The sequence below is a fragment of the Ammospiza nelsoni genome, chromosome 1, assembly GCF_027579445.1.
Source record: "Ammospiza nelsoni isolate bAmmNel1 chromosome 1, bAmmNel1.pri, whole genome shotgun sequence".
In the NCBI taxonomy this organism is placed as follows: Eukaryota; Metazoa; Chordata; class Aves; order Passeriformes; family Passerellidae; genus Ammospiza; species Ammospiza nelsoni.
The window spans coordinates 64,282,882-64,307,058 of NC_080633.1; the positions used below are offsets into that span (position 1 = coordinate 64,282,882).

The following is a 24,177-nucleotide window of genomic DNA, read 5'->3' on the forward strand; positions in this document are numbered from 1 at the left end:
AAGACCCTTAAAACTCCTTCACATTTATTTTGTGTATTGAAAGCTTCACCTAGGATTTAAAGAAACTACAAGAACACCATTGTGGCAGTTATGCTTGGCCAGGGATGGAAAGCAGTAAGAATTTTTGTTTTGTCAGAGACTGAAAGATATATTGCTTTTTTGCCAGCCTATATCTCAGTAGGGTTTCTTGAGAATGATTAGGAGTTTGTAGGGGAGTTTTTTTTCAAGAATTCATGACTCGCTATAAAATGTGGTAGATTTCAGGCATGAGGGGGTTTGCCCAAATGTTTTTTTCTTTATATTACCTGCAAAACATGTTACAGTCATATGCTCCCTTCAAATTGATACACATGTAAAATGCTGATGCGCCAATATCTTACAGGCTGGGAATGTCCTGTTCCCCACTGATACATTTACATGTTCACAGGGACATTTTGCTTGGCTCCAGCAAGAGGCAAATCTGACCCAAAGCTAGACCGAGAGCTGAAGACCTTACTTTGTTGTAAAACCAGCTTTTCAAGTTTGGAAGCAGATCTGCAGCCTACAGGCAGACTTGTCCCAGCTGCAATGTCATCCTGGCACCTGGTGCAACACATTGCTACTCATCCAGAACAGCCAAAACAGTCAGACAGGAGGAAAAAGGCAACGGTGGATCTTGGGATTTGAAGGCTTGGATTCATTTAAGAGAGACATAAATAAAATATTGCAGCCATAACCAAAGCACAAGGAAAAAGAGAGTGCATCTGGGCCACTGTGAATCCCAGGTAAAACACAACCCTTAACAAAACTTGGCACTTTGCAATAACCTCTGCAGCTGAATGAAGGTATTTTTCTGGTTTTCCCACAGCAGGGAATGCGGGAAGGCTCTGAACTCAGCCAGCAAGATTCTCTGGTCATTTTATGCACACACCCTTACTTTACTACCTCATGGACCCCTGAAAAAGCCTCTCTCCCATCTTTGGGCAAAAACTAAACTAAGTACAAGTTTCTGAAAACAAACACGCCCCTTAAATTAAAGTCTACAAAATTATTAGCCTTGTATGGAAGCCAATATCTTGCATAGTTACACCTATATGTAACTATGCAATATATTGGCTAGTCACCTAATCTGTGCCTGGGAAAGATTAACCCTGTCCACAGTCCAGCCCAACCAGGACAAGCCAGCCAACCTGGCTTTTGGGGAGCTCTGCTGGATGGGTAACTTTGAGCATCACTGAAATGCAAGCCATGACAGGAGGCGAAACCTTTCTGGCACATGAACTCCAGGAGACTTTGGTGTCTGGACAGGAGTCCAAAGACCATTACTGGTCCTGTCCCACAGGGAACAGGGTCACACCACAGGCAAATCCCATCCAACCTAAAGTTAAACTCCACTCATGGCAACAATCACAAATGTGTTTTGAGACTAAAACGGAAAGGAAAAGAACAAAAAGTTGCTTATAAATGATCTGATGCAGCAGTTCCAGCCTGCCAGCTCTGCAATAAGGGAGCATTTCCCTGCCCATCAGTTAAGCCCAGGAAGGTGATGCTCCTTTTCAAATTCATCATCCTAGAAGAGTTGGGCTCTCTTCCTCCACCATCAACTGTTTTTCCAGGGTCTGTTTAGAAAAACCACTCCCCTTCCATCTTCCCCATCTCTATATTTTGGTTGGTGTGGGAAGACAAGGCTGTCAGACCTGCACCTCCTCTCCTTCTCTCCCTTCTGGATAGAGTGCAGGTTTGGGTTTCAAGTCTGCTTCTCTTGGACTGACATGCTCTGCCAAGTTGCCATCAGGGACAAAATCAAGTGCATTGAAATGGGAGGAAAAAGCTGATCCCACATGACACATGGGGGAAAGGCAGCACACATCAAGGGCTCTGGAAAACAGACTCCTTCCTGGCTTTCCAGTTATGTGCACATTTATGAGGTTTCAATAAAATTCAGCTGAAGCATGCAGGCCAACGACTGCTTGTCCAAAATGAACTCAATTGCTGGACTTTTGTCCATTTAAGAGTCACTTGATCCCTCTCTGTGCTGCCTAGGTTAAGCCTTGTCAGCATCTCTGAAATGCCTCAAGTAGCATTAACCCTTTTGATGGCACTGCAATGCTGGATGAACTTTTCAAAAAACTTTTTAAAGCCTGATAAAACACACAGATCAAGACAATCCAGTGACCTCAGCACATGGATGGGTTACAGCCCTTTGACTAGTCAGGAATGGCACTTAAGAGAAACGGAAGTGGGCAGTTAATGAGACACAAGGTTTACTTGTCCATGTGCACCTATGAATATGAACATATGGATTTCTTTATGTCTTGACCCCAGAGAAGGGGCATAAGACTAGAAAGCTGCCACCTGGTTTCTGTGATTATTTCTCCATTTAGGGATTAAACAACATCCAAACCTCTGTGCACGTATTTTTATGTTGCAAATAGGGAGCACAGACAGTTGCAAAGCAAAGAGAGGGGTGTGAGAAAGAGGATTTCTAGTGACCTAGGGGAAAAGAAATAAAGGGATGAGTCTGGGCCTGCCAAACAGCTGGTTAAACTTCAGAGCTCCATTTAAGACTGTTTTGAGGCTTTTCTACCCGCAGCAGAAAAAGCACTTTCTCCTCTGCCTGCCTTTGTTTTTGCACAGTTCCCCCAATGCCACAGGCCATAAGCTGCTCCCAGCAGCAAAATCAAGACTTGTCTCCTCACCTGAGTGAAAAACCAATGTGTTTATAAACACTAGCTTTGGAGAGAGGTACAGGCACCTGGTCAGACAAGTGCTCAAATGCTTTTAATGTGTTACCACTCCTTTTTTTCAGCTGCTGCTGGCTACTCCCATTGCCCTCGGCCTGTACACACTGCTAACCCATTGCGGTGCAACCTGCGGTGGGGTTGTTGAGCCCATCTCGGCACGGCGCCAGCCCACCACTGCCTTCACCTTGGCTGCAATCCTGAGAAGAGGCTGCAGTACCTATTAATCATAAACCCTGTTGATTAAATCCATCTAGCTATTTCACTCAGCTACAAGCAGAGGCAAGGTCTGACCTGGAAGCAGCTTTGTCCTGCCATCCAGCTGCCTGGCCATGCACACAAAGCCAAGGAAAGAACTGGGTCTTCATCTCTGTTTAATTTGTTGCTGGTCATGGGATTTCCACCTGCATGTCGCTGTGGTATAACACTGCCACGTGTGGGATTTTTCAAAATGACAGAAGCTAAAAACTTCCACCAAGCCCTGAACAAGCCTGTTAAGACCTCCACTGAACATAGGCAGGGGTGAGTGAAGAAGGATGGACCCTGTTCCTGTGCTGAAGACACCCTGCTTCATGCCCTGGGAAAAGGGTATGTCAGGATCTCAAGCACAAGTCCAGAGCTGTTTAGAAAATGAAAACCAAAGCTCCCTTGAACATCTTTGTTTCTATTCTTAACCACAATTTCATTTGCATTGATGTTTCCTGACCAATTCTCTCCTCAAAATAATTGATGGGAAAAAGATCAAGAGGTGTAATTAAAAGAGAAACAAACAGAAAACAAAGGGAAGAGGGTAAATGGGCATGTGACTTTGGGTCAGGGAAGGAAGAGGAGCAGGTGGTAGAAATGATGAGGGAGATTTAATGAACTGCAATTGACTTCAAATAACAAAGGAGGAGGAACCTAATCCTACCAGTTGGATCTGTACACATATGGACTTATCATAACAAATGGTAATCAATCCATCAGCCTTAAATTAAAGATAAGGTGGGCAGGAAGGAAGGGATGGAATTTATTCTCTCCTTCCCATCCCTCCCCCCACCAAACTAAATCTGTTTGCATGCGTCCATGTCTTTGTTGGCAGAATTAGCGTCTGTCATCTCTCGATTCTCAGTGAAAGCAGTCACCTTCCCGTGCTTCACTATGCCACTGAGGACAGGCCCCTTTAGAAGCTTCCCCAGGAATTCAGGCTCCTGGTTACCCTGATTCTGCAGTGTGTTTCACTTGACACTGATCAAGGCTCAGCGGCCTCAGAAATGTGCTTGTAGGACTCTGCGTGTAAACGCTCGCTGAGCTTTAATCAAATGCACATCACAGAGAGTCCTGCGTGACAGAAAGCAGAACCACCAGTGCTCAGACCTGCCAAGAAGAGCCTCATCTGCAATACATGCATTTTTCCTCTTTTGTATCATTTTGGCCCTGGCTTTCTCATTCTAGTACAAGCTGCAGAAATATTCTAGGGTTTATATGTTATCTCCTTGTTTCAAGCTGAAGACAAGTTCACTATGCTTTCTAAATATATACCCAGGTTTTATGAATCCTCATTAAGTTTTCAAGGATAAACTTTCTATTTTAAGGTCTGGATCATCCAAAGAGAGCTGCACAGTTGGACACCCCTTTCCCATATATTCAGGCAAGCATGTCTGTGTACATGTTTTCTTTTGCAGGATTTACCCCACATTTGGCCTGGCAGGAAGTTTCTCCTGAATAAAATGTTTCTAACGTGGTGTTTCCATGGTCAGCAACTAGTACTTATTTCTCCTTGAGCCATAGCCAGCAAATGCGTGAGCAATCCATGAAGGTCACCATTGACACATGTTTAAAACAGTGAAAATTTGTTATTTACAGAGTAATATCAGGAGCTAGGAAACATAATTTTCTGTTCTTGCTATAACCTTACTATGTAATTTCCCAGCATGTTTCCTACTTCAGTATATTCCAGTTATTCCAGAAGGACACTGCCAGTTGAGCTGAGAGGTGGCAGGAAGGAGGTGCTCAGACATGCAGAGTGGAACAAGGGCTGGATGCCCAGGAGACTCTGGAGCTGGTAGAAGGAACACGTGGACCACTTCATTTCCAGCGGCATTTACACCACAGCTACTATTTGAGCAAAGCATTTGTCAATTCAAAAATTTCAATCACATCTCCCAAGGAAAAGAAGGGCAGGCACAGATGGACAAGCACTTAATGTTGAGCCCTGACAAATCAAATCAGGAAAGGGGGAAGAAGCAAGAAAACAAAAATTTGTTAAACAAACAGCCCCCAAACTTCAATTCTTCTCCCAATTTACAGCTCTGTCAGAGGAGTGGGAGGGATACAACTCAAGCACAACTTTAACTATCTTTCCCATTTTCCTGCTGGCTCAGGTCCTCTTGACCCATCCACTGATGCCCTGATGGTCCAGCTTCACAGCAGCTGAGGAGGCCCCACCAGAAGCACCCGTGGTGTTGCCAAAGCAGAGAGGAACATCCCTCACCCACTGCATGACAGCAAGCACTCAGCTCTCTCAGTGGGGACCTCCCAGCCTGAGCAGTCCCCATGCTGAGCTGTTCCTACCTGGCTATCAGGAGAGAGACTCGGCCTGTTGGGTGGGAGTCACAGGAATTTGGGATACTGCAGGCACATGCCAAGGAAGCACAGTCAAACACTCAGCACAACACACTTGTATCTGGATGACCTAGCTGTTGCAGGGCTGTCTGTCATTGTTTTTGTTGTCTCAGACTTGGGGACAGGGAACACCAGAGACAGAGAGCACCTGCCACCTTCACAGAATCAGCTGAGTTGGAAGAGACCCACAAGGATCATTGAGCTGAGCTCCCAGCCTTGCACAGCACCATCCCCAAGAATCACACCATGTGCCTGAGAATATTGTCCATAAATATTGAATAGTTAATAGTTAAATATTGAATATTTAACTCTATCAGGCATCTTGTCTTTGTGTTGGGAATAACCTGAGCATGTCACTGCCAAGCAGCAGGATCATCTGCCATCTTGTTTTTGTTTTAGCAGCCACAGGGGACTGAGTTGAACAACTTTTGCGTGTAAACCACCTTCTCTTTTTGTGTACTTCTGTTGCTAATATTGTTTCTGTGTGTTTCTTATTCTATTGCTGTTTGCTATCAGTAAATTCATACCTCAACCCTGCCTTTGTCCCTCTCTTACCAGAGGGAGGCAGGAGGAAATGGGCAGTGATTGATTTGGGGTTTAATTCCCAGCTGTCATTTTAAACCACCACACGTGTCCTAAATGGCACTGCACCTGGAGCAGGGATTTGCACTGCATGGGTGTGTTCACTGCTCTTCAGGTACTCTGTGGGCTGATGGAGAGCTGATACGGCATACCCCATGACCCCCTCCAGCAGAGCATATCTGCCAGAGGGCTGTATGCCTGTGCTGCAGCCTGCCATGTTCCAATCTCATTTTGCCTCCACCAGAGGGGATGGATCCCCTCAGCCCACTGAAATGTGGCCACAGAGCATCCCAAGAAGTATCACTTATCACCAGCAGCTCTTAAGAAGACAGACATTTTCCAACAATGCCTCACTCCCCTGCTCCCACAGCAGCAAACACCAGGGTTCCTGGAGGAGCCATCAGACACATGTCCCCACACACACATTAGTAAGTCACCACCTCACCACCCTCTGCTTTCTTCTGTTGGCAACTACAATTTCACTCAGACTTTTTGCTAAAGGGCTTCTTCTCTTGCTTATTGTTCCTTGTGAGGCTGAAGCAAAGTGTGTCAATGGCAAAGGAGGAGGGAGGAGGCTGAAGTGAAGCTTGGTGGTACACAATTCCCCTCTCAGTCTGGCAGTTTTGGGATCTCTCTCGTCTTCTTTTCACCTACAAAAATCTGGCTGCTGGCCACAGCATAATATAGCAACGGGGGAAAGAGAGGAAGAAGGCTTAACTTTTATTTATTTTAGTGCGATCATTAGGATTATGTCAGGGGGAAAAAGCATTAATACATAATCTTTTCCCTGTGCTATACAACACTGGCTGCTTTTAATTTAGAATTAAATTGAAACACTCACTCAGAACAGCTTTGAACAGCAGCCAAAGCCTTCTCTTGTATTGTGTGAGCAGTTGGGTAGCCTTTCCACTCTCTTTTTTTCGTCCATGGTGCCCTTTTTTGAGACCTGTGCTGAGGGTTGGTCACTGAAGATATTTGTCACCCTTCCTCAAGTGTCAAGGGTCCCCCTGGCTTGGAGGTGGCACCCCAGCCACAGGCAGAGGGGGAGGCCAAAAGCATGTGAGTGAAGGCCCCAGGAGACCAAACTTCAGCAAATAAAGCCGCACAGCTGCAAGTATTTCACAAACTAAAGCAAGAAGGGACATATCAGAAAGCACACCAAGAAGCAGATTTTAAAAAAATGCTAACTAGCAGTGATTTATGTTTTTTTCTCAACGGCACACATTGTTTTGTATGCTTTGTTGCACACGATGGGGCAAGTTCACACAAGGAGGTTTGGAGGTATAAACAGGACAGACAAGGCTGGGTGGGGTAAAGCCAAATTTAGTTAAGTGAACTGGTCATCCTGTTTTGCTCGTACAATAAGCCTGCTCCAGAGGGTTCTCACCAAGCTGATGAGAAATGTGCCCTGGTTCATTCCCTGTTCATTTTAATCTATATAAATACAAGGTTTTGTCAGGCTAAAGAATCCAGTGCAGACTCAAGCGCTTTCCTTAATTATTGGTATTCACAGAAAGAAAGAGTAAGTTTAAAGGAGGGGGAGAAAAGAGATTGCCACCCTTTCAGTGCTGCTGTGAAGGGAGCTCTGCTTATCACAACAGGTGCAAAGGCCACTCACAAAAACAGAAGCAGTTCAACACTGAAAGGCTAAGAAATTACTTATTCTCTTTGTCAGCTGCTCATACAAGCAGGGTAAAGGCTACTTGGAAGGAAAGAAAGAGAGTAAAAAGAAGGGTTAATGTTTGTGAAAAAAAAGAAAGAAAGAGAGAAAGGAAGAAAGAAAAAAATATTAAGCACAGGAGCCCACAGGTTTTCAGGAGACTATGAAAGATATATTGACCTTAAAAAATATACGTTAAAAAAAAAAAAACAGAAAGAAAACTACATCCCCTGATAGAGTAGGAATGAGCAGCACCAGCACGCTGGGGACAGGGAAATTTTAACAGTCTACCACTCCATCTGAATGGTGAGGGGAACAATGCCAGCTGAAAGCACAGCATTCCTGCCCTTGCACCCCTGCAGAAAGGGGCTGTGCAGGTCTTTCTGATGGCTCTCTCTAATTACACGTTCCTGTGTATAGCAATTCATGGCCAGTTCTGAGAACATCCTCATTCCTTGTCAGAAGGGTGATTAGTATACCACACCTAGAGAGTCAACATATTGGGGAAAAAGTTATGTTTAAAAAAAAAAAAAAAAGCAAGCAAGCTCCTCTGATGAGAAGCCCACAGTTTTTAGGGTTACTGTTATCCCTTGGGTTCTCCACTGGGTTTTATTTGTTCCACCCTTTCCCTTTCAAAATAAGGCATCAGACGCAAAGGAAACCAGGATTTCATTTTGTAACGCCCCTCCATTAATCCCTAGATCTCTCTCAAGTGCTGCATAAATTTCATCCTGCCTTCCTGGAGCTCACAGAGATTGTTCAACACCTGGTGCATCTTATTTTCCAAGAATGATTGTTGTGTTTATTTTAACCCAGCCTGGGATGGTGTGCAAACCAGCCACGACTATTAGATGCTGAGTGTTCCCAGAACCAGATGGTCAAGCCTTCCTCTTTTAAGACAGCTGACTCAAAACCATAAAAGAAAACACCAAAAATGAAAACAATCATCAATGACAACATCAAAATACACCCTGTGGTGGGGAATAAAATATTTCAATGCTGGCACTGTGAGACAGAAAGAAACTCAGAGCAAAGAGAGTATGTGATTTTCAGACACTGAAAGTTAAGCATGCAAAATAGAGAACTCACTCATCAGGAAGTTTCCACCAGTGGAAGGTAACAGGAGGAATTCCCTAGCTTAAATATGACAGATGTTCATACCTCTGCTACCCAGAAGCAGTAAAAACCCCCTGTGGCTATTCTGACTGCCCTGCTAAATGAATGGCAAGTTAAGAGTACTAATAAAGCACAGCAATGCAAGCTGCCACTGCCTGCACCTGCAGGTTCTCTGGCTTCACAATTTACAGCCCAATGCAAAGCACTTCATTTTAGCACCATGAAGAGTCACTTGCCCTCCTCGTGGTTCTCCTCTCCTTCCCAGGCCTCTTCCATTAACAACCAGTCCTCATTTAATTGGGCTGCTTGCTCTAAGCCACTGAGGGAACATTGCTGGCACACACTGCACCTCTTGCACAACCAAACTTGCCTGTGTCAGGTTTGAGGCAGTGCAGGACTTCTGTTCATAAAGCTGCTTCAGTCTAACTCAGCTGAGAAATTCTACATTGAATGTTAAATCAGTCCAACACCAGGTTTCAAGCAATCCTGTTTATATACAGCCAACAGGTTTGTTCTGGTTTAATAGAATCAGTTCCTACCCTCCTTGACTGGAAAAAAAAATAAAAATCAATGTACATTTTCACACCACTGTAACTAAAATGAAAAATAATAATAATAAAAATAATCCACATCTGGTTATGGGCAGAAATAAACATGGCAACAAGATGCCATGAAACAGCTCATGAAATTCACACACGAAGGTGTAAATGTAGAGCACAGAGACTCATAGAATGTTAAGGAATTAGAAGGGACCTTAAAGATCATCTAGTCCCACTCCCTCTGCCATGGGCAGGAACACCTCCCACTTGACCAGGATGCTTCTTATCCAACCTGGCATTGAACACTGTCAGGGTTAAGGCATCCACAACCTCCTGGGCAACCTGTTCCAGTGTCTCACCATCCTCACAGTAGGGAATTTCTGTCTAGCTTCTAACTTAAATTTCCCCTCTTTCAATTTGTACCCATTAGTCCTTGTCCTGTCACTACAGTTCCTGACAAAGGGTCCCTCTTCAGCTTCCCTGTAGACCCACTTCAAACACTGGAAGGTTGTTACAGGGCCTCCACAAAACCTTATCTTCTCCAGGCTGCACAGCCCCAACATCTCAGCCTCTCTCTGTAGGGCCATGGCTGGCATGCAGGCTTTCATCCTGGTAGACATGAAGTAGCTTTTCCTTCTTCCACTGTCTCTCTCTTCTTTCACTGTTCTCTCCAGAGGAGAAGAGACACACAAACTGCCTAAGGACCCTGAAAAACCAATCATTCCTTGTTAGCCATCATAAGAAACAGAGAGTCATGCAAAAATAAGAAATGCCTGTATGCTTTTCACCAACTACTTATCCTTAATTTTACTACTAAGATTCTGTAAGAAGCATGTGATCCTGACATGAAAAGACTTTGTGAGCATTTCAAAAAAGACAGAAAGCCCATTTCAAACATTACAAGGAGAGGGGGGCTTCAGCCTTTTTCAGAGTTTTTCATGCAATTTTCTACAGTTCTTAAAAATGGTAAAGTCACAGTTAAAGGATATGTGCTCTGTAAAATTATATAATCATTTAGGTTGGAAAAGACTTCTAAGATCAAATCCAACAATTAACCCAGAACTGCCAAGTCCACCAATAAACCATGTCCTTAAGAACAACATCAATGTGTCTTTTAAATTTCTCCAGGGATGGTGGCTCCACTACAACTCTGGACAGCCTGTTCTTCCACTCCTGTGTCTGGACTATTGCAAACTTAATCTAAACATATGACTAGATTTAACAGAAAAGATCACTTACAAGGCTGTTTGTACTTGAGCTAAAATCAGGGTTTGAACTGCAGGGTTTGAACTAAGTTAAACTGCAAAGACTAAAAGCACAGCCAAGGCCTCAGTCCCTTATGGCACTAAGTTGTAGGAGACTTTCCAGTCACATCAAAGAGTTTTGTGTAAGGCTGTTGACTCACTGCTGCTCACAGTTATGGAGCGCTACAGGTAGGAAACCTGATTTCTGCACCTCCTTCTGCAAGTAAGCATTGACAGATGGTCACAGCAGAAATAAATCATTTGATACCCTCATGATGTATCTCAAGGTGCATCGTCATTTAAAAACAAGTCCCACAGTGCACATCAGGAAAATAACGCAAAAAATTTAGTAGACCATGCTGCTGAAGATGTAATGTCTGCTCTGAACTGGGGATGTTCTTGAGGCTGGCAAATTCCCGTGGACCACAGGACTATAAGATTCTTACCACCTCAAGACACTGGCACAACGTAGATGTTTAATGCCACATGCCTAGCGTGCACAACACTCATTCACCAATGTCTCATATGCTGAAAAATATTTTCTGTGCTAATTCACAATGATGGCTGTTAATCCACCATCCTTTACAAACGTCAGCAAAATCCACTTAGCTTGGATTCAGGCATGTTTCAGAAAATATTTGTCCTCTGCATTGGGATTGAGAGAGACATACAAGGGAAGGGGTGATAGAAATACTGAAAGTCTAGCAGGGCTGGGGTAAAACCTCAGAAATCCTGTCAGGACGTGAAAGAAGCCACAAGCTTCTAAGGAGAAGACTGGTAATTAAAACCTTGATGCAGCAAGTCATTTGAGTTTATTTAAATAGGTACTTAAAGATAAACGCAAAGCATTTTGCTCAAACATTTTGAGGAATATGATCCTTAAGGAAGATTAACAAGTCTTTAATAACACTTGTGTTATGAAATGTCATTATAATCAAGCAGTAAATCAATAGTACAGTAGCACATGCTGCAGATCACAAGGGCTGTGTTTTGCAGAACAAAAGAGAGGGCAACCTCCACATTTTCTGTGACAGTGATACATGTTATATATACCTACACCTTTCAAACAGTGACATTTTTGGTACACCTAGTCACCCATGAGGCCATCTGTCTACATGGGAAGGGGTAGCAATTTTTTGCTTTGAATTACACAACCTTCCAAGCAGGTTAAATGCAGGACTCATCTCTGCCAAAGGCTGCCTACACCAGTGCACTCTTGCTTCACATTCCAGCTCCCCTGGCCTCCTCCCCATGCAGCAGCAGGACCAGACCTGGCTCAAGGCTGCCTGGAGTGCTCAGGGGGCAGATGAGTCACAGATGCTCCCCCAGCTCAGAGCTGCAAGGGGACAGCTGTGCCCATGCCAAAGGGCTAGAGGGAGGATGCCCAGCCAGAGCCAGGGGAGGGGGATGAGGGCAGAAATACAGGAGCAGAGATTTAGCCTAAACTGGAGCTGTCAGAGCTACATCCTCGTGAGTGAGATAATGCATGCATTTCCCCTGCCTGGCCCAGACTGAATTAGCACATCTGGGGCCCACATTTACTGCTGCTTTGGAGCACCTCTGCCATTAACACTAAAAACACATCCTGGAGGACATCAGGGCTTGAGATGAAGGAGGTGAGAGGGGAAATAAGACACCTTGCCTCCCCCTTCACCTTGTTCCTCCCTCCTCCCACATGGCTTCGAAACACTTTGCAACTTGAATGCTGTCAATCTCTGTATGGAAGAAATGTATTTATAGAAACCCCATTGCTGGGCTCAACACTTTTATGGGACCAGATGTTGAAGAACATGAAGTTGATAAAATAAAGCACAGACCAAGAAAAAGGGTCAAAATTATCTGCTGCTAGCAGTGAGAATTACTGCTTCTCCAACCTCCATGGAGCAGTGCCAGTTTACCTCAGTGAGAAGGGGGGGGTTGGCAAGCAGGTACACATGTGAATAATTAGGCTGAGTAAGCTGTTCAACCAAGAAGACATCTGCCCTTCACAGGAGAGATTTTTCTAGAAAGGGTTAATGCTTTTTCCTTTGAAATACCACATGTCAGCTGCAGATGACATCAGATTTTCTGCCATACTGTTTTATATCAGCATACACGAAGCAACCAGAGAAGACTAAGCACTGCTTGAGACTGTAATCAGAGCAATGGTCAAATAATGATGATATTTATTATTATCACAATAAATAACATAATAAATATGCAGATGGAGCAAAAGCACCAAGAGTTCAGACACCTTTCTGGTAATCAACCCACAAGAAACACACAGACCTTAGGTACACATGTGAAACCACCTGCCTTCAACTAAAGCCAGCAGCACATGAAGATGCCAGGGTATGTGCCCAAAGGATCCATATAGCTATATTTTGGCACCACACAGCAAAACTGAGGAGAAGTAGCTTAATTAAAATTCGTGTGTCATTTCCATTTCCTCTGCATGTCTACAAGACTGTTTATTCTCACCATCTGAAAGAGATTCTCACCATCTGAAAGAGATATTAATTGCTGCTCTTGGTTTGTGAGAATAAACACTACAAGAGATCAAGTTCCCTAGTGAAGCCTTCTCAGTTTTGCTTTTAAACCCCAATGTAACAGCTTGAAAGAGCTGCTTTTATCTGCACAGCAATTGGCTTAGGATGCAAGCCAAGGGTGAAGTCCATTACCAGTTGTCCACCAAAATTTTGTTGACAAAGACTACATCAGCATTTGCTGCCCATTTCTATCAGTCACAGCTCAGTGTAGTAAGAAGATTTTGTCCACAGATTAGGCTTAGGCTATTTGCTTCAAATAATCCCCTTTCTTCACCACTTGTGCCAGCACTGTGGTAGCTGAAGTGATCAGCAGCAGGTAGGATCCCAAAACAAGATCTTGCACACAACCAGAAGAGACACAGAATGGAGAGAACGCATATGTTAGCTCATCAGTATTTCAACATTGATGCAACATCAATGCTGACATAGGGCCTAACAGACTCTGCTGCTGCACAGCTCATGCTGCATCCGGGGGATTGCTTACCTCCTGCCAGGTTAACACCTTGTAGTAAGAGAGAGCATACAGTTTGGTGGCAATTTCTACCCCCGTGCCAGAGATCACTGGGTGGTGCAGCCAGTACCAGCCCAAAGCTACCATAGCACGGTACCCATGACTGTTTTGACATCAGCATCACTTCCATTATGTCTGTAGGGGTGGTTTTTTAAGTTCTGGGTGGTTAGACTTGTAGAGCCTGACAGTATCTGTGATGTGAATGCTTCTCCTTTGCCAACATCGCTTCTTTCCGGGCCTTCGAAGCAACTATAGCAAAAAGCATTAACGTGTTTCAGCTGGATGGGCAATGTCAGTCCCTCAGCTCTGGGAACATGAGGCCAACAAAACTGGACAAAACACAAAACAAGGTGCAAGCTGCCCACTCTCAGACCCCAATCTACCTTACAATGATGCTGAAGTTCATTGGAGTCTGGATGGAAATGGTAGGGCTGGGGTATGGAATAATACACCCACAGATTTCACTGATCCTGGCAGAGGCCTGATCTGCAGCCCTGTGATATGCTACTGAAAAAAATACAATAGGAAAAATTAGTGTCCATGGCAAAGTGAGATGCTGCAGTGAAATACAACTCCTGTAAGTTTTAACTAGCCCAAGGAAGTACTGTGTGTGTGCTAATGAACCATACAGCAGACAGCAGCACAGAGAGGCCAAAAACGTTAGGTTACACTATTCATAGACCATTGCATTTCACTGAGATTTAACAAGGAACACCCATATTATGGAACGTGTAGCAGCAGGTGATGAGGGAGACTAGATAGTCCTTCAGCAACAGAATGCAGGTTAGACAAAAGAAACTGGACTGTGCTGCTCATGCAGGAGAGTAAGGAAGTGCCAGCATGTGTACATCTTCAACAGGTCTTTCACCTCCTAGAAGAGTTTTGGCAAGGCTGTAGATCAGGCTTATATTGTTTTCAAAAATGAAACATCACTATCAAATAGTTGGCCAAAGTGCATAAAAACCAAACAAAATATATTTTAAAAATTCCACTGACACTTGCCTGTGATTGTAAAAATTCAAAAGTTGGTTGTGCAGTACCAGTTGTTGTGCAGTTAGCCATTTCAGTTACATGTGGTGTGGATGAAATGGATTTCAACTAAGCGTAAAGAAGAGGAAATACTGTGGTATACTTTCAGCCAAAATTTCTAGAAAAGTGACAAGGACTAAATAATGAATTTCTCAGAAGAGACAGTGTGAGAATACTTCTCAGTTAACGGTATTTCTTTTTTTCTTTTGTCTCTCAACCAGTTATTCACCTGAACACTTCAGTTCTCAAGAGACTTAGAGTGATGCAAAAAACCTACCTCTCTTGCAGCATCTGTTTACAAAATCTGTACCTGCTGCAGAGACATCACAACAAAACAAATTTGGCTTCAGTGCTAATTTGCTCACAGTAAGTGTCACTTGAGACAAAAGCTAGCTAGACCTGGAGTAATAGATGGCAATCTCCATAAATGTCTCCAAACAAAATACTTCAGCAACACTGAAAGGCTGTGAAAACTGATGAAAAAACACAGAAGTTAGGGTATCATCTTTTGGGCGTTTCTGGGAGAGTCAAGGTATATTCAGGATCTTTTGTCTTCCTATTCTTTGGGGTACCTAGACTGCATTGATTTTATGCACAGCCCAAATGTTAGACTGTCCTGCCTATTTTCTTGCATATATTGCCTTTCTACTACTGCAAAAATACTAGGCTGACTTGATGGGGTGGGGAAACAGCACTTTGTACCCACCTCTGACCCACAAGAAATGAACAAGATTTTTACCACTGACTTGAGACAGTGGGAAGACACTCTTACTGAGAAATAAAGACATACATTATATTTAGGCACATGTACCTACCTCTGGTACACTGGCAGCATAAATTGTTGCAAATCTCCTGGGTCTATTTCTAATACAAACACCTAAGCCAGAACTATCAAGTGCAAACAATGACAATTTAAAAACCCTAATAAATCCTTAGGCTTTTGAGTAAAAGAGACACATCAGTGATTTGCCAATTAATGTATGGAGCCCCTAGTGAAATGCTAGGGTGTCTCCAGAAACTCATCATGTATACTTCAATTTTCCCGAAAACATTTTGGCTATATGACACATTGAGAATACATAACATATTTATCCCTACACCTTACAACAGTGCAACTGCCATTATTGGCAGCACAGTAATCAGATACTAAATCCTATCCATCACTTTCGAAATGTCACTCTAACACCAGCACCACAGCTCCAATGCACAGCCTACCCTGGAGATACTCTAGCCCTTGTACAAACAGGTATTTCGAAAACCCACTTCAGAAAATTCCACTTCACCTCAAGGCAAACTGGTGTTTATTTAATATTATCTTTTGAGTATTACAGACAGTAATAATTTTATCTTTTTTTTCTATTTTAACCATGACACCTTTGTGCCCTAGAAATGATCATGCTCAGAGTTATCCCAGTCCACAGAGAGGGTGGTCCCTGGAAGCCAAAAGAGACAGGATATTTCTAGAGTCCCTTCCCCTGAAATTCCTGGTTGATGAGCACAGTTACTTACAGGACTGCAAGGCATGCTGCAACAAAACATACTTTCCTCCTTGACCAGTGAAACACCTGGGCTTGTCCCCAGGTGTCTGTAGACACCAGTCCTACACCCATCAGAGCAATATTGTATGCATGGCAAAACTCCAACAAAAAGCACCAAGAACAAGGTTAAATATCAGTCAGGGAGGTGCAACACCGAATAAAAGGTGAGATCCAGTGGGAGGAGAAAGATTACAGCAGTGCAGGATCCTGGGGTGCTCCTGTTACACTCACATCCTGAGAGCTCGTCTGTGCTTTTGGTTTTAATTAGCATTTGTTAACATATGGAGATATTTACCCAGAAGGAAGGTCGGTGGAGCAGTTAGCAGAAACAGCCTCTCTCCCTTTCCCCCATCCCCTTCCCACTGGGGCACAGAGGCCAGCGCTCCAGCTGGTATAAATCTGTGGTACTCTGCTGATTTACACCAGCTGAGCATCTGGCATCAAGACATTTCCGATTGTTTATAAAAAGAAGAGCAATGTGGTGTGCTACTTATAAATCTCTCTCCTGAGCCAAGGTTGTGGTCCTCACCTGTGTCCTGCTTGGCCATGTTGCCCCATCCCATCACACCAACACAGCCAGGCCCGTTTCTAGCCACTGTCACCTGGAGAAAACAGGTACAGGATCCTATCTCACATCAAATCTGTACAAAATGGAGGTGGGAGAGAAGAGATGAAAAACAAGAGTGATTGGTGTCAGCTTCTCAGCATTACATTTAACAGTCCACCAAGGGTTACTTTTAATTTCTCTAAATAACTGAACAAAAGGGACCGGGTGTCCAGCCTTCAGCTTGCAAGGGCAAGGCTTGGCCCCTGTGCTGCCATCCCCTATGGTGCAGGAGGCATCACCTAGGCAGGTGACAGCAAGAGGCAGCACAGCCCCAGCAGAGAACACCCACTTCCAGCTTAGCCCCATTGTACCCCACCTCACCCTGTGCTTGCTCAGCTTTCTGGCCCCTTATTTAATGCAGGGGGATGACTTTCCCCCTGAGCCTGGTGGGACTGGTGTGCACAGGGGAAGGAGCATTTGGGCTTGCTTTCCCCAGTCGTCACCACCTCCCATGGCTCAAGCCATGTTCCCACCACAGCAATTCCATTCATTCCTACCTGTAGTTCTTGTTAGCATTTTCTCCAGGGACAAGTGGCAGGAAGGTGGGCCATCGCCATTGCTTTCTTGCAGACCACATTTGTGCCTTTACACTTAATGTTGTTCCCAATCTTTACCTTGCTTTATTGAAGAAAAAGTTATTCCCTTTATAGCAGCTAAGAAATGTTCTTCAAAATTGTCCAGCAGTCATATCTTCAGTCTAATTGGGCTTCTAAACTGATTTGAATTCCTTTTCCTGTCCGTCCTTTATAAGGAAAATCTGAAATTTATACTATACATATTTCATTTATATTTAAAACTGCGTAAGTTTCAAATAAAATTTCAGCAGGAAGGAAATTAAAATAAAATTTGATACCATAGAAATATTTTTGCATTGTGAAAATATTTTGCTGATCCATCTGCACTCTTGTGACAAAAATTCCTAAGCCAGGATAACGTAATATCACCCATGTGGCAGCTACTGCTGCCTCAGGAGACAAAAGAAGAGGAATCGTCTTAGGTGAGAGCAATGAAAGAACAATTTACTCAGCCACAGCAGAAATGGTCAGTCTGGATGGTGCCACAGCTGACCACGGGGCCAGGAGATAGTCCCTGTCACAGTGAGGGGCAGATCTTGCCATGGGTAACTCTGGGAAAGCATGAGAACCTAAACTGCAGCCACCCCATCTTCTCCAAGGCCACCAGAGCAACTTTGTGCAGCTCTCTTGTGGACAGAAAGACAAAGTATCACCTTCTCTCTGGATCCCACAATACTGGGGCAGCTACATTGCCAAAGGTGGCATCACAATGCTCACCACATCACTTTATCGGTCTTGCTTCCTCGGAGAGGCAACAAGGTATTTTGCTTTAAAGCACATAACGGTGCAGCCGCAGCCCTGTGTCTCCTGATGTCCTTGGGAGTTTTGTTGCTGGCTTTAACAACCAGGCAGTCAGGGGGGTCACTTTGTGGTGCTTCAGCAGCCCCTCTGGAATCACAGCCCCAGACTTCAATTAGTGCTGATTTATTCTGGGTACTACAGTTCAACACAGACCAGCACTGGTCTGGCTGCCACAACTCATCCTTGAGATTTGCCAGTAAAGGCAGAAATTCTTTTGATCTTCCTAATAGAGAAAATTGGAGAGCATACAATCAGCCTCTCTTTCTTCCCCACTGCCATTTGGATATGACTGTAAGTAGTCTGAGGGGAAGTCCTGCTTGGAGCAGTCTGCTCCTACAGTCCTGCTGGCCACAAAGTCAGAAGATTTAAATGCTCTCAACTCCACCCCTGAACATGTCAGACATGTAAGGAAAAAGATCTTGAAATAAAAACGAGTGTATTGCCTGGGGCAAGAAGGAGGGAGCGATAGAGAAACTCGTAGAGAATAGAGAACTCATAGCAATAGAGAAACTTGTATCATTTGACTGTAAAGCAAATTGTTTTACATAGGTAACACAGCTGGGTCAAGCAGGAATCAATGTGTGACCGAAATTATTGATCAGGCACACAGCAGGGCGAGCAAAGAGCCCAAATCTGTCTTTCCAGCTCCATTAACTAGGAGCTGCTTGTTGGCTGCTTCTCCAGTGCAGATCAGAGGGGGCCCTGGCTGGGCTGTACTGCACCAGCTCTGGGCAAACACAGCAGCAAGTACTCAGCAGGACACAAAGAACATTGTCTCCAGGAAAGCAGGGGTATGCAGGACATGTGTCCTGTAAAAAGGATCCACTGACATCGTGGTTATTTATTTAAGCTCTCCATTGTCCTTGTCCTTTGAGGTGTTTTCTGTGTGCCCCTAAGCACTCATTCAATCTGCAGACAAGATGTGACCACATGACCACAGTCACTGTAATGACAACCCTTCTGGACTGACAGTGACGGATCACAAGGCTCTTCTGAGGAGGGACAGGTGCAAAGAGAAGCCACCATCCCAAAGAGGGCTTGGGCAGTGAGGCTCAAACAGAAGCACAGCCACAGAAGCAGGGTGTGAGCAAACTCACAGCAAATCAGTCTTGTCCTCCCGCCCCCCAATATGGTCGTGATTATTGAAAAGCAGGGGAATACCAGCCATGACATCTGTACAAACACGCCACAGGAAACCAAATTGCAAAGACATCAGCAATCAAGACCAGATTCTTGGTTTGTTTGTGCAGATATCAATATCCACTAAAGACAGCCCTAATCACAGCTGTAATTGGCACAGCAGCAAAGGCTCCCAGGGCAGTAGGGAAGGTGAATAGGCCAAGGTGGGTAAAGAGCAAACCTGGTCCCTCTGGGATCCTCTACTGTTTCAAGAACGACTTGAGAACTGTTGTGGAACGGGGCATAATTAAATTAGTCTGGGGAAGAGAAGTGTCACACAAACATGTCCTGATCAGTGTCATTCACTGGCATTTTCACTTGATATTCATCCTGAAGTTCAAGCTGCCAGAGAAACCATTCAGCTACAAGCTCTTCTTTCTCCTCCTGAAAACATCAAATAACCAAAAAATCACTTGCAACCAGAACTGTGCCAGCTGTTCCTTGTGAGTCGTGCAAAGTATAATGTACACTTTTCCCACCAACAACGATAAAAGGTTATTATGTTTGTCCATTTGCCTCAACATTTAAACATTTATCCTATAGGGGATTTCTTCTTTGGAGGTTAAAATAATGAAAGAGACCAGAATTTTTTTAACAGTTCACCTAACGTGCATCAAATGCTCTGTTCTTGGATCTTGGATGCCAGTTAAATGTAATATTTACTATAAGACACCCAGTTATAATGCAAGCATTAGCATTTAGCACACATTTACTCAGAAAAAAACAAGCCCACACAAACTACAATTATCTTCAAAAAATGCAGGAATCCTTTTTTAAAAACCTCCAGGAGGAGACTTCCTTTAATGCTCTGAGTGCCTCAAAGTCATTCACAAATTAACAAGCACATAGTATGAATAAACTGAGTAGCTTAAGAGGTGCATGTGCCTCACCCTCAGGGGGCAGAGGGGGAAGAACCCTGACTTTCTGCTTTAGAAAACTATGCCAAAAAAACCCCAAACAACAGCCAAAAGGCTGCAGCACACTTTCCTTCAGGGGTCTTCCACTTTACCAGAAGTCCTAAAAATAAGGGGGAAATTCTGTTTTTTCTTTTTTCATCCACACAGAAGAAAATCCCTCTCTTCTGTATACGGTATGTCTCTATAATGCATCAAGAATTAGCACATACAGGCATGAAATACATGATAAGATTAATAATAACAATACATATTTGCTGCTAGAATGCATCCTTTTGCATCAAAACCTCAAGTAAGTTAATCTCTTCAGCAAATATTTAAGAACATCCTGGAAACAATGGAACTTGTGTGCTTTGCCTCACTGGGCCCTCAAGACGTAAATATGAGATTTTATTTTATTAGCTCCCAAAATCAAGAAAATAGTGAGCAAATGCAGAATTCACCAGATTTCACCAGATTCCACTACAATAGAAACAGGGATAGTCATTGAAACCAGCAACTGTTTAAAACAGAGAAGAAAAACTAGGTTTTTTACACAGCAGGTAATGAATTTCTGGAATATGTCCCTGCCTTGTCTTCTTTCCTGCCTCTCACAAGATAGAAGCAGCGCTGCTTATCTGTTAATCTTTCCCAAACCTCAGCTATCATCATTCCCCAAAGTAAGGAAACTTGCACAGCCAGGGAATGAAATCTGCCTTCTGCAGAGAGAAATGTGGAAAGCTGAGTCACTTCAAGAACTAAATAAAAATAGTGAAAAATAGATACAATAATATGTCTCTCCTGTTTTGGATGCTGGGGAAGGAACCTAAAAATAACAACAACAACAAAACCTAAAACCAGTTTGCTCTAGTTATGATAATCCAGGCATAACATTTATATGAGAACATAAAATACAGCACACAGCTGTAAGTAAAACAATATGTGTGTTCCTGAATAATGGGAAAATAGCTTGCCAATAAGGATATATTGTGAGCAAATGAAAGATGACCTGGAATTGACTCTAGAGTAACAACTTGATTACTTATAAAAATAGGAGGTAGGGGAAGAGAAAAAAGTAGAGGAAGCAGTGGTTGGGAAGAGCTTATGTTATGTGGTATTTGATGTATTTACTTTGAAAAGTTTCCTTTTGATGAATAATAAAAACAATGCTGTAACAGCCATCTTCATGCCAAAAAATAAGATTGGCTAGGAATTTTACAGCTAATGTGGCTCTACTCACCCAGATTCTTCATGTCAGAAGGCCACATTTAAGCTCAGATGGTGAAACTGAAGCAAAAGAGATTGAATAAGGAATTCCTCTGGAGGTGAAGGGAGAGAAGAGCATGTGGCACAGTTCCTTGAGAGGGAGATTACTGGCTCTCCAGCCTGCAAATTGTTTCCATGCTGGTGTGCACAGCAACATACTAGTGTGCCTTGGAAGAAACCCAACACGCTTCCAGCTAATGCATTTTTTTCTTTCAATATCCAAGGTGAGTTTAGTGTTCATAAAAGCAGAAGATTGCCAGGATTGTTGGCTGAAGCAATCCACCACCACCCGTGAGGCATTCACCCTTCAGGCTCTAGGTCCTGGAGGAGCTGCCAGATATGTGGAAGGGGAAGAGGGGGGACAGTGCAACCCCACACCAGGTTACTGCTGGGAAAGCTTGGTCTGTACACTTGCAAAACATGTGGGATGAGTGCTGTGGTGCAGGGCCCTGGAAAAAGTTGTAGGTGAATGGTAGCACATTCCTCTGTCTCTACCCAAGTGATTAATGGCAAGACTCCCCCTACCTTGTTTGAGTTCCTCAGCCCTCATCCCTAAGAGACTTCAGGGCTAAGAATGTCTCTGTGACTCCCTGGATACTTGTCTTTCTGCTGGTGCCAAATGCAATGGTAATTTCTGGAATAAAACTGGTATAAAGCAAGAGAAAAAAGTAGAATCAATGCACTTTACACTAGGTTTGAGCATTTTTAAATTTAAAGAAACCTTTTTGTTGGCTTTGGCTTCTTTCAAGCTGTACTTGCACATTGTGATTGTACCACTGTGAAATAAACACCACTCTTATTCTTGTCCCTCTTCTCCTTTCCCACATGTGTGACCTTTTCCATTTGCTGGTTCCCTCCACTTCTGGGTCTTTGCCCACATCTCTCTCTCTCTCTCTATCCTTCTGGAACATTTCCTAAAATTTAAATATTAGCCTAAAAGTCTTCCTCTTTAGTTGCTGAAGAACAGTGTTGAAGTCAAATATAATGTATTTCTGCCTAGCTCAAAAGCTGAGGGATTTTCTTGAAGAATACCACTCACAATTGCTTTCATGGCAATGAGGGAGAAAACTTCAGGTCTTGTCCTCATTTCCAGCTAATCTAAGCTTACATAAAAGCTCCTTGTGATGCATAAATAAATATTTACTATATGAATTTGAGCAACATTTCCTGCTATGCAAAAACAAAGTTAGTGTTTGAGCTCGGCTTTCTGTCTAGTAGGTTTCTGATATACAATGCTTGTTATGGCATCCTGACAGGTTTCTTCTTCACTTTCTCAGCAGCACCTGTTCACAGGAAACAGGAGGACCCAGATTTATATGCTTAAAGCAGCATTTTGTTGTTTTATGTGAGTAATTCAACAAGGGTCAAGCAGTGAGAAGCAAAGGATGAAAGAGCGAGTATAGAGGCAACACAAAGAAGTGAATCCGATTCATTTTTCCTGTGGAAACACTAGAGAGAGGATTGCTTTCCTTGGAGAACATGAGTTTGTTAACAGAGATGTTGCCATCATTACTGGTATGACTAAAATGTGGAGTGCAACTACTTCATCTTTTATACAGCTCTATGTCCACAGAGGGGAAAGCTTTTAGAAAGCAATAAGGCAGCTGAAAGTCATAGTTATTAATCTGAGGTATTTTATCTCTTTTCTCCAGCTACATCTATTAGCTGTGCATGCGAGTCTTTAAACAAAAGCCTTTCTTGTGTCCTCTTCTTATGCACCTCTCCTTTGTTCTTTTATTGGTTTAAGCTGAAACTTACAGGGTCAAGAAAATCATTCCCATTTTTACTACAAGTCTCTATAAATAATAAGTCATACATATGTGAGGACTAAGAACGAGAAGTAATTATTTGCCAAGGTCTGTCTTTCCTAGCAAAGAAAAAACAGCCATCAATTTTGTAGTTTTTTTAATAAAGTGGGTATCATCAAGTGCACTGAGGAGACAAAGGCCTCATCATAAAGAAAACAAATGGGAAGGAACCTGTTGATACCTTGGCTTTGGAAAAGCTGTATTTCAGGGGGTTTTTCACCAGTAATTACCGTGGTGTGGGGAAAAGGCTCCAAGTTCCACTTGTTCTCAAATCACCAAAGATCCCTTATCATTGCCCTTGACGTCAGGCTTTTTTGTTGTTTTATAGGAGGATATGGGATTTCCTCATAATTCATTCCAGAGTCTACTGCACTCCCCTTGAAAGAGGGTAGTTGATAAGAAAAAAAACCCTGAAAGAGAAATACAACTCACATTAAAACACAGATTTTCTTTCCAGTCCCTGCACACACAGGGAAGAGCTTGGTACCAGTAGCATTCACAAAAGAACTGTCCCTGGGGGCAGCGTGCATTGATCTCCTCAGTGGAGCCTGCTCTCTTTGCTGCTATCATCTTCCTTTTTCCCACCAACAAGACTGAAAAGGAACCACCCAGTTTCATGCACTACTCCAATCTTCAGGATCTCAGGTAGCACTCTTCCTTTCCTGAGTCAGAACATATTTAAGCCTTCTACTCTAATATGGTTCACCATTTAGCCTATGAGCTTTTCTCTTTATTCTGCCCATTGGCCACCTTGGGGGGGATGAGGACCAATGGGAACTGCAAAGTTATGTCAAAGAAGATCTTTGTCTTTCCAAATGTAAGTTTTTTTTGGTCTCCTTCCAGCTGCCATTTCCTATGCTTCCATGGAATACACAGGTCAGAGAGTTTCTGTACAGAAACTCAGCATGTCTCTCCAGCGTTGCACCATTGCCTTTTTATTTTTGATTTCTCTTTTTGTTAAATTTTACATCATTTTA

At 43.3% G+C, this 24,177-nt stretch overlaps 1 long non-coding RNA gene across 4 annotated transcripts in view; it reads left to right on the top strand.

The window, feature by feature from the left end:
- Nucleotides 1-24,177, top strand: part of LOC132073135 (uncharacterized) — a 1,090,256-nt gene that overhangs the window by 394,731 nt on the left and 671,348 nt on the right. The gene's annotated exons all lie outside the window — the stretch shown is intronic.